Source organism: Lactuca sativa, chromosome 3, assembly GCF_002870075.4.
Source record: "Lactuca sativa cultivar Salinas chromosome 3, Lsat_Salinas_v11, whole genome shotgun sequence".
Lineage (NCBI taxonomy): Eukaryota > Viridiplantae > Streptophyta > Magnoliopsida > Asterales > Asteraceae > Lactuca > Lactuca sativa.
In genome coordinates, this window is record NC_056625.2 from 122255900 (window position 1) to 122272471 (window position 16572).

Genomic DNA, 16572 nt, shown 5'->3' on the forward strand with positions numbered 1-16572 from the left:
ATACCACAAGAGTAGGACGCACAACACCGTCAACTGCTCGGTTTTAAAAAGGGAAGTGGAAGCAAAGTAGTTAAAGGGAAACATGGTAGAAATCGCCAAAACTCTGTGAGCTAAATGTGACATAAAAAACACCAACGACAACACAAGAGGGGCAGACTACCGACAAGAAATCCTCATGACCCACCATAAGCGGGGGAGAGCGGAGAGCACAACCAGTGTGAGAAGCATCATGGAAACCACGCAAGGGCTAACTTTCTCTACGACCTACCCAAGCCCAGCTGGGTGGAAAGGAGACAACCCCCTCGTCATCTAGGGGTCCTTCGAGATACCATGATCCACCTTGTATACGTCGACATGGGGAGTTCCACAGAAATCCTCTACGAGCATTGCTTTCAGCTGTGGCCGGATGCATGCAAGGGGGAATTGAGACCAGGCGCATGCTAGCTCATAGTATTCACAAGGCACACCCTATGGCCCCTAGGTACGATTCACCTACCATTCACACTCACTAGTCAAGACAAGACAAAGAGGCGGACCGCCCTTGTGGACTTTGTGGTCATACGACACCCATCCGAGCACAATGTCATATTGCGATGGACCGCCCTACTAAAATTTGGAGCAATCTCATCAACGATTCATGGAGTAGTAAAGTTCGGCAAAAGCCAAGGCCCAGGGACAATCCTAGCCATGCCTCCAAGGGAGCTTAAATGCTATGAGATTATGCAACGAAAGGAAATTTCAACCGAGGCCAAGAGGTTGAAGCCGGATTCATCGAGTGGGGGGGAGGTAATCAACAGGGGGTACCCAAGCCAAAAAGTAAACGTGGGAACTGTCATCCCCACGACAGTGAGGCAAGCACTGATCCGACTACTACAAAAATACAAACACGTGTTCGCCGGGACACTGACTGACATGGTGGGGGTCGACCGGGGGATTATAGAGCACAAGCTAATGATAAATACTGGGACCAAATAGGAAAAAAGAAAAGGAAGCGAGTCTAGGGAAGGAATTGAAACAAGGAAATTCATGGCAGAGACGCAAGCGCCAAGATCCTCAGGGAAGCGATTTTTCCAACATAGATTGCCAACCCGGTAATGGTAAAGAAACATTGTAGTAGTTGGCACATATGTATTGAATACTCAGACCTCAACAAGGCGTTCCCCAAAGACTGCTACCCATTGCCAGAAATAGACCAAAAGGTGGAGTCTCTACAAGGGCTCCAGTAAAATGTTTCTTGGAAGCATACAAGGCATATCACCAAAACCTAATGAGAAAGAACAACGAAGAAAAGACAACCTTCTACACAGATCATGGCGCTTTCGGCTATACAAAATTGCCATTCGGATTAAAGAATGGTGGAGCAACCTACTAGCGGCTGGTTGAGTCTCTGTTTTCCATTCAAATCGGTAGAAACATTGAAGTTTATGTCGATGACATGGTCATCAAAAGCTGGATGAGTAGAGACTATTGGACGACGTGGTGGAGACATTACGAACCTTGGAAAAGGCTAACATGAAACTGAACCCCACAAAATGTACCTTCGGGGTAGAAGAGGGGTAGTTCCTTGGATAATAAGTGACAAAGGAAGGAATCCAATCGAGTCCAGTTAAAATCGATGAGCTTAAAGACACACCCTCGCCAAGCACACTAAGGGACGCCCAAGGGTTGAGCGGTAAACTAACAGTGCTCAATCGTTTTGTCTCTAAGTCAGCCGAGAAAGCCACGCCTCTATTTCACACACTCAAGGGATACATCGAGAAGAACAACTTTTGATGGAATACGGAGGCTGAATCCGTGCTGCAGAAGATAAGAAAGGCATTGCACACGCTCCCTACGGTAGCCAGCCCTGTAGCAGGCAAGACACGATAGGTCTACCTATCTGCATGAAATGATGAAATTTCATCAGTGTTAGTAGTCGAAAGGCAAGGAAGACAGCTTCCGATCTAACTCATCAGTCATGCCCTATAGGGGCCATAAATTAACTACACAATTATACAGAAGCTGGTGCTCGCCTTAATCTATGCGGCAGGTCGGTTTTGTCAGTATTTCCAGGCGCACCAGATAGAGGTGTTGTCCAACTGCCCAATAAAGCAGGTACTCATAAACTAGAGATACCTAGATGCGTTGCAAAATGGGCTATAGAACTACGAAAGCACGAAATCAGCTACCACCCCAGGGTGAGCATCAAAGGATAGGCACTAGCAGACTTCCTGTTAGAAATCCTGGGGGAACTCCACAAGGAAATGATAGATGCCACCCAACGAGGGCACTCATAAGAGAAGACCGGTCAGCAGTGGACCCTCTAAACAGATGGAGCTTCCGGCATGGAAGGCTACAAAGTGGGTTTGATCCTCACCAGCCCCACGGGTTAAGAAATCACATACACCCTACGCTTCGACTTCTACACCTCCAACAATGAGGCCAAATATGAAGCCATGTTAGTCGGTCTAAGGTTGGCAGTAAAAATGGGGGCAGAAAGGATAATAGCCCTAAGCGACTCACGCTTGGCAGCTAACCTTGTCATTGGAGAGTTTGAAGTGAAGGATAAATGAATGGAGAAGTACGTCAAAGTAGTCGAATGAATCACGAGCCCATTTAAGAGTTTCTCCATAATGCAGATTCTGAGGGGAAGCAATAGACGGGCATATGCCCTAAGAAAAGTTGCATCAACATGTTTTGGCCATCTCTCTTAGGACGTCCTGGTGGAAGTGCTAAAAGAAAGGAGCATCGACGAACACCAATTTGACTCTCTATCCACGGCATAGGCCAGCTGGATGACACCTATCATAGACTATTTACAGCATAGCATACTTCCTGACAACCATAGGGAGGCACGGACAATAAGGATACGGACTCCTTAGTACACAATCTTAGGAGGAGCATTATATAGAAAAGGCCACACAACCCTCTGACTTAAATGCATAGACAACGAGTCAGTGAAAAATTCCTTCCAAGAAGCCCACGCGAGATCAGCTGGAGCCCACGGGGGGCAAGGGCACTCACAAGTAAGATACTACGCATCGGGCTCTACATTCCGGACATACACCAGGATACCACCAAATTAACACGAGCATGTGTGGCGTGCCAGAGCTTTTCGCCAGTCATGGGTGTACCCCCGACCAAGTTAATAAGCATACTTAGCCCATGGCCCTTTTAATAATGGGGGATCGACATCGTTGGCCCTTTCCCAGAAGCACCAAGGAAAGTGAAGTTCTTGGTTGTGGCAGTTGATTACTTTACGAAATGGATAGAAGATGAGCCATTGGCATGTATTACTGGAAATCAAATGATTAAGTTCATATGGAAAAACATCATAACAAGGTTTTGAACACCCAAGGTCCTGATCAGTGATAATGGGCTGCAATTCACCGAGAACCCTTTCAGGAGCTGGTGTGTAGAGAGAGGAATGGATCAAAGATTCACGTCGGTAGCACACCCCCAAGCCAATGGACATATAGAGGTGTCTAATATGACACTAGTGCATGGAATCAAAAAATGACTTGGAAAAGTAAAGGGCAATTGGGTAGAAGAACTGTCGGAAGTCCTCTGATTGTATCGAACCACACTGCGAACCAGCACGAAGGAAACACCGTTTAGTTTGGCCTACGGAGTTGAAGTGATGGTGCCCGTAGAAATGATGATAGGATCGATACAAATAGAGTACTGTTAGGAGCAAACAGACGTCAGGAACCTGAGGGGGAATTTAGACCTTTTTGAGGAATGATGAGAATGCTCAACCATACGCCAAGCTGCGTACAAAAAAACAGCGGAGGGGTATTACAATCAGCGAGTCAAAGACAAGGCATTTCATGTTGGGGACTTTGTCCTACGGAAAAACGAGGCCAGCCACGTGGAAAACTATGCCAAACATCGAAGGGCTGTATAAGGTGGTAGAGGCACACCATAATGGGTCGTACTCTTAATAGACACCCGAGGGAAGACAGATCCCGAGAACATCGAATGCAAGGAACTGAAGAAAGTTCCACTTTGAGTGAACCCACAAGCCCTACACAGAAAGGAAGATTGTTCTAGTAAAACATCCCCCGGCCAGACTGATAACTCGAACCGATAGGCGGGCGCTCAGTGTAGTCTGATAGGGAACTTTAGTACATTAAAATCTAGCATGTATCAAGATTACATAACGGCAATATAAAAAATGCTTTGGTTTTAATATGTTATGTGCCCTGGGCATGTATGGTGAAGTAAAAATAAATCACAGAGGATACTTAGTGAATCCACACACGCACATGTGCACACTAAGACACAAAGCAACAAAATGACAAGTTTCAGAATAAAGTCGTAATGAGAAACAAAAAGTCTATAGAGGAGGCTTAGCATGCCCAAAATCATAAAAAAAACGCCCAAGAACAAACAAACATGTCCAATCCATGAAAAAGCAATGCAACGCAAGGTAGCACCAAAGCAAACAAAAGCAAGCACACCTATTTCCAATTAATACATTAGCAAAATATCGTCAACATACACAACAAAAGGCCTTGAAGGACACAAGTTAATAGGAAACAAAGAAATATAGAAACAAAGGGAACAAAGCTTCATCAATTTTTTTCACACCCTGAAGGGTAGCTCTAAAAAACCTCAAAAACCATCGGAACCGATATTACCATCTCCAACACCACTAACTGCTGGCCAACCGCTATCATCTGCACCAGCACCGTTCCGTCCAGCAAGACCCACCGCCGTATCCCCCACAACATCCTCAACCTCGTCAAACACACACAACTCCCTCACCCCATCCACATCAAGCTGACCTAACCTAAGTAGACCTGCAAAATCCATAGTCACAAAAGTCAGCAAGGCATCACCGAGAGCTAAGGAATGGCTCGAGCGAGAATCGTTCGCAGACTGATCATATGTCCCAGCATCAACTCGTGCCTTCAAACTTGCTCAACCCGATTCCTCACCTGCAACAAACGCATCATGATGAATATGGTTGATACCCCCAGCAAATTCTGGATGCTCTATGAGCTTATTCATCACAATCACAAACCCGACCTGAAGTAGCCAATCATGATCTGCTTTCAATATCTCCAGCGCTTGATGACGGTCAACAAGTTCGTGTTCCAGGCTCTCATTTTGGATGATCAGACCCTTATTCTTTTGCTTCATCGACTCCACAGAAGCCTCCAACGAGCTCCGAACATCCTCCAACACTAATTTCTCTGACACTAATGACTTGTTTTTCTGGTCTAATAGTTGAGCAGCAACATCAAGCTCTGCTACCTGCTTCTTCAAACTCGCATGGCTCGCCACCATAGCAGAATGTGCATGCTCCTAATTATCAAGCTACTGCACACGTTGAGAGCCAGCGGCCAGATAACCCATGGCTTGCATTGAAACATAAGCCGGATTACGGGCCTGGGCGGCATTGTTTATCGCATCCATATCCTTAATAGTAGTAGGAGGAAGGGCATGTTGGGTAAACCCCAAAGCAGCAGAACAAACAGACAAACGGAAATCTGGATGAACACTCCACCCCAAAACTAAGACAGAGGCACTACAAAAATCCCCCACAACGGAACACTCACAGTGCAACCGCTCGGCGCTATCCCTTGAAGATCGAGGATTGTAAAAAGGATTCGAAGCAATCACAATAGGAACAATGGGCTGCTGGGACACCTTTTGAACACCGTCAGACTATTGAACATCATCATCGAGACAGGGTCCATGGAGACAGAGCATTCGGTACCTGTGAAGAACAAAAACGAAAACCTAAGAAATTTTCTTTCACCAAAAAAAGGGGAGGAGGAAGAAGTAAAGTAAGAAAAACTCACCATTAGAAACATTATAAAACACCGGCATCTCCCTCTGGGCACGCCAACTAGGACTCATTCCGACGCCGGCAAGCAACACCTCCGATAACACGTCAATGTCAACTTGAAGGGTGCGTAAGAGATCGACGGTTGCCTGGTTATGAGGAAACAAGTTAGAAGTAACATTTGACAAAGCCTTTTCCCGGTGGTACTCCTGGCCAAGCAACTCCCAGTTAACCTACAACCACCTGTCCTGCCAGTTCTTGGGTGGCTTCCTATCAAGAACAAGGTTGTGACCCCCACGGCGAGCATAGAAAGTATATTTGTCATTGGTAGCTGCAAACTGAAAAAAGGTCTTGAAGACAAAGAAATCGGGAACAATTTTGTTGGCCCAACATATCATCTCAAAGGCTCCCATCTTTTGAACAGTGCTAGCGAGCAGCATCTGAATGCTGCAACCGTTGCAACGGAGCAATTCTTTTTGAAAGTTGGTTAAAGGAAGACGTAATCACATCCCCAGTTGTTGGGAATTCTACTCGGTCGGTCGGAGTAAGGTCGTAAGCCTCCTGAAGAGTGGCAAACTCAGAAGAACTGGGGACCAGACTCATTGAGGAATCCATAAAGGAGATATCAGAAAAAGAAGAGAAGGAAGAAGAAACGAAAAGAAGAATGTAAAAATCTGTGAGACCTTTCTGCAAGTTAGTGATGGGAAAGAGCAGGATTTTCGAAAATCCCTGACACGGCTGATGTAAAAGTCACGCACATCGAACAGTCACATCGCCGAAAATGAAGCAACGACCAAACATGGGCACGACACATATACCAGCAGTTAAGTCCAGAACATCATTGCTAGCTAGCAAATGCTATGACTACTGAACTGGGAGACTTAATGACATGCCACTTAGAGTGGGCCAAGAACAAGAGAACCCAGCAAGGAATCTCTAGTTGAGAATCCTTAACGAGGCTCGGCCAGGCCCAACTTGGGTGTCCCAGCTGCTAGGCGGCCCAATGGAACCCCCAGCTGCCAGGTGCCCTAGCAGGACGACCGCATAGAAGGCCCATTCTCGCCAAGGGTCACCTTCCACTACAGTCCAAGGACAACAGCTCAGGCGACAAGGAGTACATGTGAGAAAACCTAATTCCTTCCTAAATGGTGATGTGTACAAGTGAGAAGATAGTCATGGTATCTGATACCCACCCTAGAAGCACCATTATCTTTGTAATAGAATCCTCTGGTACTTCGTCGATAGATCCTAATGTTTGTGATCTTTTTTCCATTGTTCTTGAGGTGGATGCAACCATCGATTTGCATTATCTGGTTGGGAAGAAGATTGCCAGATTATAGTGTTTTTGGGAAAATGATCGTAGCTATTTTAATTTCTTGGGATCAAATATAGAGAGAAGATGATTAGGGAACTTAATCGACATGGTGAGGGCTTCAGGTATATTGATGCCTATAAGTGTAGGCATATTGTGATGACCAAGTTACCCTTATAGTTACGCTGCTTATAGTTTATTTGTAAGGGTATTATTGTCAAAAAACCAATTCAAAAAGCATGCCTAGGAATTAAATGAGGTCGGTTAACAAAATTAGACCGAAATTTTATTTTATTCCTTTTAAAACACACATTATTAATTAACTGAAGTGAATTATATTAGTTATTGACAAGGGTTTTATTTTTCGTGAATCTAACACGATGCAAAGAGATTAAGGTAATCACTTTTTTCAAACCCTAGTTTCAAACTTTATCTTAGTTCAAGTGTACTCTAAGGATGGACAAATCTTATATAGGAATGAGGAGGACTGGTGAGCCTTATTTAAAAAGAGATTCAACATTTATTGATTATGCAATACACAACATCCGCGATATTATGAACATTGAACCAGAAGTTGATGGTAGATGTATTAAAATTCCCTGTCCTTGTAAAATATGTGTAAACCATTTAGTGTTAATGTCGGAGGAAGTGAAGCTCCATTTATTCAGCAATGGTATTCATGAAGACTACACAAACTGCAATAAACATGGTGAAAATGATGATCCATCAAAAAGTTCCCCAAAGCCTGTTAATGCAAGAAATGAGTTTGGTGACAACCCTGATTTTTCTTCAGAAATTCTAACGGATGGCCCACATAAAAGGAAATGCTTATAGATAAGTTTGAATACCATGACCATGTCAAGTTTCAACAACTACTAGTAGACGTATAGAAGCCACTTTACCAAGGTTGTACGGGTTTCTTAAAATTGTCCGCAATAGTTGAACTACAAATTTGAAGAGTAAGCATGGATGTTCCAATACGTTCTTTACAAAACTACCAATATCGCATAAGAAGATGCTGCCTAAAGGTAACAAATTCGTGGAAAACACTTATGAGGCTATTTTTTTGAAATTGATGGGATTGGGATAACAAAAATATGTATGTATCAATAACTACCTTATATACTATAAGGAGTACGAAAAATTGAACGTGTGTCAATCTTATGGGAAAACAAGACGGAAGGTGGATGAAAAGACAAAAAAGTATATGAAAACGTTCCAGCCAAAATAATGTGGTACTTCCCAATCATACCAAGACTCCAAAAACTATTTAAGATACAAAGTATGTATGCAGATTTAATATGGCAAACGAAAAGGAAAATAACACAGGGTGTTTTATGTCACCATGTAGATTCAACGGCATGGCGTACCATAGCTGAAAAGTTCCCCGAAATTACTAAAGATATGCAAAATCTACGACTAGGAATATCCGATGATGGGGTTAATGTTAAAAGAGGAAATAGGCCACATAGTGTATATCCAGTATTAAGTATCATATACAACCTTCCTCCATGGTTATGTATGAAAAGAAAGTTTATCATACTTTCAGTTTTAATATCTAGATACCTGGGAAATGACATCAATGTTCTTTTAGAACATTTGGTTGATGATCTGCAACAATTATTCGTGGAAGGGACAGATACATACATATGATGCTTACACAAAAGAATACTTTACTCTACGTGTGGTTGTGTTATGGATAATAAATGATTACCCTACACTTGGTGCATTATGTGGCTAGTAGTGGATAAATAGGTTGTGTAGTATGTGGGAAAGAAACATATTGTGTTAGACTAAATGTCTCATCCAAGTAGATTTATATTGGACACAGACGATATCTAGCATACGACCATGCATTCAGAAAGAAAAGAAAGGCGTTTCATGGACAACAAGAAATGCTCCTAGCTCTAATTCCGAAGACCGGGGCACAAATATACAACGAGGTCCAAATGTTAAAAATAAGTGGGGAAAAGGAAAACAAAAAACAATAAGGCATCAGAAATGAAGAAAATGCGAGAGTAGAGGTGGGAAGATCAAAAAGGGTAAAAGGAAAAGAAAAACAACACTAGAAGAGTGTATTTCAAGCCATGAAGAAAACGGTCTGTATTTGAAGAAATTCAACATTTGGTATTAAAGCTTAGGTATTGGAGGCATAATCGTGTTCCACATTGTATTGAGCTCATGCATATAGAAAAGAATGTTGGTGAGAGTTTTTGTGGAACTTTGCTAAATACGGGAAAGACGAAAGATTGTTTGAATGACTGATTGGATCTGGCAGATTTGGGGATAAAACCAGAGTTGTTTGCTAAGGAAAAAGATGAACACACAACACTAACTCAAGTAGGTTACACATTAACAAATGATGAAAAAGAAAATTTTTGTGAAACCATATACAACATTAAGGCACCATAAGGCTATTGTTAAAACTTCTCTAGTTTGGTCATCCTAAAGGATATGAAGCGTATCGGCCTAAAATCGTATGACTATCACATGATAATGCATGAGCTTATGCCCATTATACTACAATCAATCATGTACCAACCCATAAAATATGTTATTATAAGGTTTTGCTTTCTCTTTAAATCGATATGCACCAAAGAAATAGTAGTATAATAACTTGATAAGATGCAAGCAGAACTTTATGTGACACTGTGCCTACTCGAGAAGTTATTTCCTCTATAATTTTTTGATATTATGGTACATTTGACTATGCACCTAACTAGGGAGGTAAAATTATGTGGTCCCATATAATTTCAGTGGATGTATCCCTTCGAAAGACGTATGAGGATATCAAAGGACATGTGCGAAATAGGTACCGACCAGGGTGATGCATTTCTGAAGAGTGTATCGCACAAGAAACAATAGAGTTTTTTGAGGATTATAAAAAATACATGATAACTAATGGTATCCCACATAATGAACATGAAATGAATGAAAATGAGGACGGGGAGGTACTATCACCTGGCAAGCCGAGTGAAGTTTCTTCAGAACTGTGGGAGCATGCACATTTCTGTGTCTTATTGAATACAAATAAAATTACGCCATGTATCGAGTAAGTATTACTACCACATATCTATTTTTTTACATTCAATTTTCTATCACATATAATAATCAAATGCAATGTTTCAGGAGAAACAAGCATGTTGTGCAAAAAAAAAAAACACGGGTAAACGAAAATCAATGCTATAGAATAAGCATAATAAGAGTTTTGCTAAATAGATATATGGAAAGGTAATTAAATATATCTTAATCATAATTGTCTATTAGTTCATGTACCTTTACTTTGAAGGTCATATATATACTTGTAATGAAATTCAGGTTAACAGAGAGAGCGAGAGAGAGAGAGAGAGAGAGAGAGAGAGAGAGAGAGAAAGACATCTCAAATGAAAGTGTAACCGAAATCGTAAGGTGGATTTCACTTGGACCACATGCCACCGTAGTGAAATATGATGCATACAACATCAATGGGTATATGTTTTCTACTAAAAGTTATGATGGTAGAGTTTACCAAAACAGTGGGGTTTGTGTTGACACATTAGATCTCCACATATCCAAAGAAGTTGAAACCACAAAACAAATATTTTACTATGGGGTTTTACAAGAGAAATGGGTACTAGATTACCAATTAAGGCAAATTCCTATTGTTAAGTGTGATTGGGTTAATCATAAAAACAGTAGGGTCAAATGCGATACTACTCTTCGTTACACATTGGTTGACCTAAATAATGTACGCCACAAGATGGATCCGTTCGTATTTTCCACACAAGCACGACAAGTGTTTTATGTGAAAGACAAACAAAGTAAAATTTTGTTTATTGTAATTAAGACACATCCAAACAATTACAAGGACACATATGGTGATGTGGATGAGGAATTTAGTACCGTCATTCACCCACAAAATGAGAACATATTACCACCTATACATCAAAGTGACTTGGGTAATGAATCACGAAATGATTACTATTGAACCGAAATTATAGGAACTATTGTATCAAAGAAAAAAATCAAGAAAAATATTCCATGTGATCCATTTTGGTTACTTATTATTGATCCATAAGTTTCAACAACTGTATAGATAGATAATTTGTAACTTTGTATGTTTCCATACTTTATAGTACATTGCTAATTATTGTAGTACATTAAACTTTCAAATTACCACATATATAATTACATTCCATGTCATAACATCACTTTTACATTACCATTTAGTAACAAGAGTTTTACCAAATGTCTGACCATACCATTTCTGTGAAAGTTCACTACATATAATATATAAAATATAAGGCCAAAATCACCTTTTTTTCAAAAAATATGTTGAAAGTCTGATTTGAACTTGTGTCATGCCTATTTTCAAAGAAACGCGATTGCCAAGCGTGCTAAATCTTAACTTGTTTTAAAATTCAAATACTAATTATTTAACTGTCGATTCTACTATATAAAAATCATCGAATCTAAACAAAAGATACATTTGATACATTGAGATGTATCTTTTCTATGCAAAATATCAATTCTACAAAATAAAATCAGACAATAATCCTTCTACCACATGAATTCTATATAAAAAAATCATGGATTCTAAACATAACATACATTTCTCACTTTGATATGTTTTACAATAGTTCAAAAACATAAACATACATTACAAGTACTAAATAGTTACAAATATATTGTCTCATGGTTTACATAGTAATGAGAGATTTATTTTGATACACTTATATCATGTATGACAAACCAGACTTTATGGTGTACAAGCATAAACAATTACAATATATATATATATATATATATATATATATATATATATATATATATATATATATTGTCTCATAAATTACAAACAATAAGACTCAATGTGGCTAATATCAAACTTAATGATTAACCATTTTTCCCATTTTTGCTCTAAATAATAGCTACATGAGTATTTCGCAACGTGACTAATAAAAATCATTTGGATACATATTTGTGATATGGTGTGACTATTTTAAATCAATACAGTCAATTTGAAATAACATGCGACTATACACATAAAATATTACAAATATATTGTCTCTTGATTTACAAACAATAACACTCAATGTGTCTAATATCAAACTTAATGATTAAAACATCTTCATCATTTTTGCTCTAAATAATAGCTAATTGAATGTTTTGCCATGTGACCATTAAAAATCATTCGATACACATTTATGATATGGTATGGCTATTCAAAATCCATGCAACTAGTTTGAAATAACAAGTGACTATACACATGTATGATACGCAAAGTAGAACACACGTTCAAGTTCAGTCGCACTTATAGTTATGAGACCATAGGTACCAATGTTTTGCTACAGTGAAATCATGTGAGATAAAGTCCAGTTTAGGAAGTGAGATAAACATTTACTTAATGTGATGATTTATGGCATTTGGACACTTTTTTGTCACATTTTTTACTCAAGTATATATGTCACTATTTTTTATGTATAGAGTAACTAATGTGTCAAACTCAATCTTCTGTAGTCACGCCTCCCAATTAATAAGTGGCTAAACGTTCTTCCAAAACTTTTAATTCACTTGAGATACTTAACTATTAGAAGGTATGGCAATACAGTTTAGAATAGTTACATGTTGGAGACCTTCAGTTACTTCAAATATTGTATGAATGACTGTTCGTTTTCCAGCATCGAGTGACCAAAGCCCATTTTTGTAGTAATATGGTAGAGATCATCTATGACTTGAGAAATATGGGATCTCTCATTGATGAGTCCTCCTTAAGGGTATCTAGAAAATCCATCAACTACCAAAATGCTTATTCGGATCTCGAATCTGATAAATGACATAGAGTCATGAACATGCGATGTAATCCATGTATAATAATCAAGTACGGTCTTGATTAAACTTCTTCATTTTAGCAAAGCTAGAAGTAGTAAGTGATTTTTCTAAAAAGAACACTTTACATGGATATTTACACACATTTAAGCAAGGCTTGTTATAAAGGGATTTCTCATACTCAAGTCATTGAATATGATCCTTATCAAACTCATGAAATTGACTATGATCAAATCGTTTTCACAAGTATCTATGATTAGATGAACAAGGATATTATTTTCCATAACTACATATTTTTTATGAAACATGGCAAATAGATTTCAAGAAAAAACGATTTTCTTAATAGACACCTACTTCAAGATGTCTATATAGCTTAACCTAGAGGTTTTCCTAATCCATGTTATCCTAATAAAATGTGTAAATCTCAAGATCCATTTGTGGATATAAAGAAAAACATCCCAAAGTTGCAATCGTCATTTTAATATGAAAACACAAGGTATGGTTTCATATCAACACAAAGATAACATTTTTGTTTACTAAGACCTTATGGGAGCATAATGATATCCCCAATCTTGTATGAATGAGACATACTTAATCATGAGAAATTATATTCTGAACATAGCAGGATTTTTCATCTAGACTAAGAATTTTTTTTCTAAGATAAATGACTTAAGAATGACAATATACGTTCTTGTAATGTGAAATATATAAAGATAGGGAAAAGGAATGTTAATTAAAGTTTGATATCTTTATGCATATACTGATAATATCTTGAAAGAGATCAATATATAAGATTTTTTGTCGGAATCTTGGCATTACCAATGGCACTAAGTTTGAGTTAACCTCAAAAGGACCTAGCACATATGTTTGAGCTAGATAAAATGATTTATATTCTACTTACTTGGCATATAAAATTATTATGCCATATTATGAATAAGACCTGGTATATGATCGAGTTGTAAACATGTCACAAGATACGAATTGGATACATGGGCAAGTCACTGGATCGCCATGTAACATCCCAAACTTTGTAGGTATATTTCAAATCCTTCCTCTTTTGCAACATTCTAATTGTAGCCCCTGGAATATTTTAGTTGGGCCATGAGGAGTATAAGGACTAAGTTGGCACTTTGTGTCTGGAGGGAGTACATTGAGCGTACATAAGGGTATGCTGAGCGAACTAGGCGTGTCCGTGTACGCTGGGTGTACACTCATGTATGTCGAGCGTACTAATGTCTAGTGCAAACCCTAATATTTAGGGTTTGGGGACTATATAAACACCCTTTTCCTCTGATTATCCTCAGCCTCCACAGCCTACATTCGTCCTCCCGCAACACTAGCTCTTCTTTGTGGGTGTAAGCTTGATTGGTGTGTGTTTTGGAGTGTTTCAAAAGAAGAACATTGCATCCAAGTGTTGGAGAAGAAGATCAAGTTCAAAGATCTGAAGTTATTTTGTGCTCAAGAAGCTCCTAAAGGTATCAAGTTCTAAACTTTATGCATATATGCTTAGATCTAATCACTTTACTTTATTCAAAGCATCTCTTGTCCCAAAAGCCATAAAGTGGTGTATTTTGTGTTATGGACGTAAAGAGTTGTTCTTCTAGGCTCTTGAAGGGACTTTGAGTGATAAAAATCAGGCCCCATTAGCTGTAAGTGACCCATGCAAGAGAAGTAAGGTCTTAATGGATTAAGACCAAGCATTTAGAACTTTATGGATGTCCAAAGTGATAAAGGCCGCGACTTTATGGACCCTGGGCATGTTAGGCCTCTGGATCTAAGATTAGGACTTAAGTGCTTAAGCCATTAAGCACTTAATTAGGTTTTGTGAAGAGATTGAATACGCCCAGCTCAAATTCGGTACGCCCAGCGTACTGGGTCAACCACCCCGATGCTGGTCAATCTCTGGTCGAGTACACCCCGCGTACCAGAAGAGTATGCCCCGCATACGACCTCTGTTGAGCCATTGACATTTGGGCTTTGGGTTTTGGGTTGTCTTATGGTCTAAAGGGGGTTTAGGCCTTTGTTGGGCTTAATAAGTAAGATGTTATGGGGCATTTAGTGGTAGTGGATCATGGGTTTAGACCCAATAAGGAGATTAGGCCCAATTTAGTAAATTGGGCCAATAGTGGGCTTAAGTGTTGGGCCTTCAAGATAATGACTTGGTGTGGCACTTTGACCCAATAAAAAGAATGGTTTAATGAATTCTAAAACACTTGGTTAAGGAGGGGGAAATGTTGGGTATTAAACTACTATCTATTCTTATGTGACAGTTCGGGATTCCTGGTGAGATCGTAGTCAGACACTTGCAGTATTTCAGCACTATTTGTGAGGTGAGTTATCCTCACTATATCAATAGGGTCTAAGGCACCAAGGTCGACCCTTTATAGATTGTATTCGGATTATTATGATATGCCTACTGAATTACATCCTGGTAGTTAGAATGATATGTTAGTTACCTATTAGGTCGGTGTCCTGGTGATAGGATCATTGATATGCTTGTGATATGCTATATCGGTTTGACTGTTATATGCATTCTATTGCTTATATGTTATCCATGTTCACATGATTGTTTGTTTGGAGGTTGGGTAAGGCACTCATGCTTCGTGATGTAGGCCAACATACATGGGACGGTCTAGATAGGCTGTAGGCCCTGAGGAGGCGGTCCAGTCATGTCGAAGGCCCGACGAGCGGTCCAGAAAGACTGAAGGCCCTAAGGAGGTGGTCCAGTCATGCCGAAGGCTCTGACACAGTCCATATAGGCTGTAGACCATGAGGAGGCAGTCCAGTCATGTTGAAGGCTCATTATATATATATATATATATATATATATATATATATATATATATATATATATATATATATGCTATTTTGTTATTATTTTGTTGTGTGGTATATGTTGGTATTTTAGGGGTAACTCACTAAGCCTTCGAGCCTACGTTTATTGATTTTTGTTTCACGTACTTCAGGTCACCATGGCAAAGCGAAGGCGTGATGCACACATCCTCACATTTTATGATTTTGGATTTATGGGAACTCTGATATGAAATTATTTTGAAATAATTTGTGAACTATGTTGATGTTTATACAATTTTTGATTACTCGGATTGGTTTTGAAATGTTCAAAATTTTGTGTTTTTACAGGCGATAAGAACATTCTAAGAGTACGTAAGAAGATCTAAGACAATGTATATAAGATAATTAGTTTAGAAGAAGATCTTCATATAAAGAGCTACATATGATTCCAATGTATATAAGATAATTAGTTTAGAAGAAGATCTTCATATAAAGAGCTACATATGATGCTAACTTCCAAACTGATAGATATAATTATGAATTATAATTAGATTTTGACTACATTATGGAATGAAGAATAAGTTTTATTGGAATGAGATCCGAGAAAAACCTAATAGAATAGTCTGCTATAAAATCAGAGTACACTACTTTTAGAAGTTAAAATCAAATATGATTGGATTAATCAGTTCATTGAAAAACTATTCAAGGATCACATATAAATCTTTATAACTTTGAGGTATACTTACTAAATCTAAGAGACTCTATATCACGTAAGAGAACCAATCATATTCTCGATGATATTTTACAATACTTAGAGTAAAGTTTAATATGAAGATGATAGTATTTGTAGAATTCAGACAAATCAAATTTCATCAGACCCATT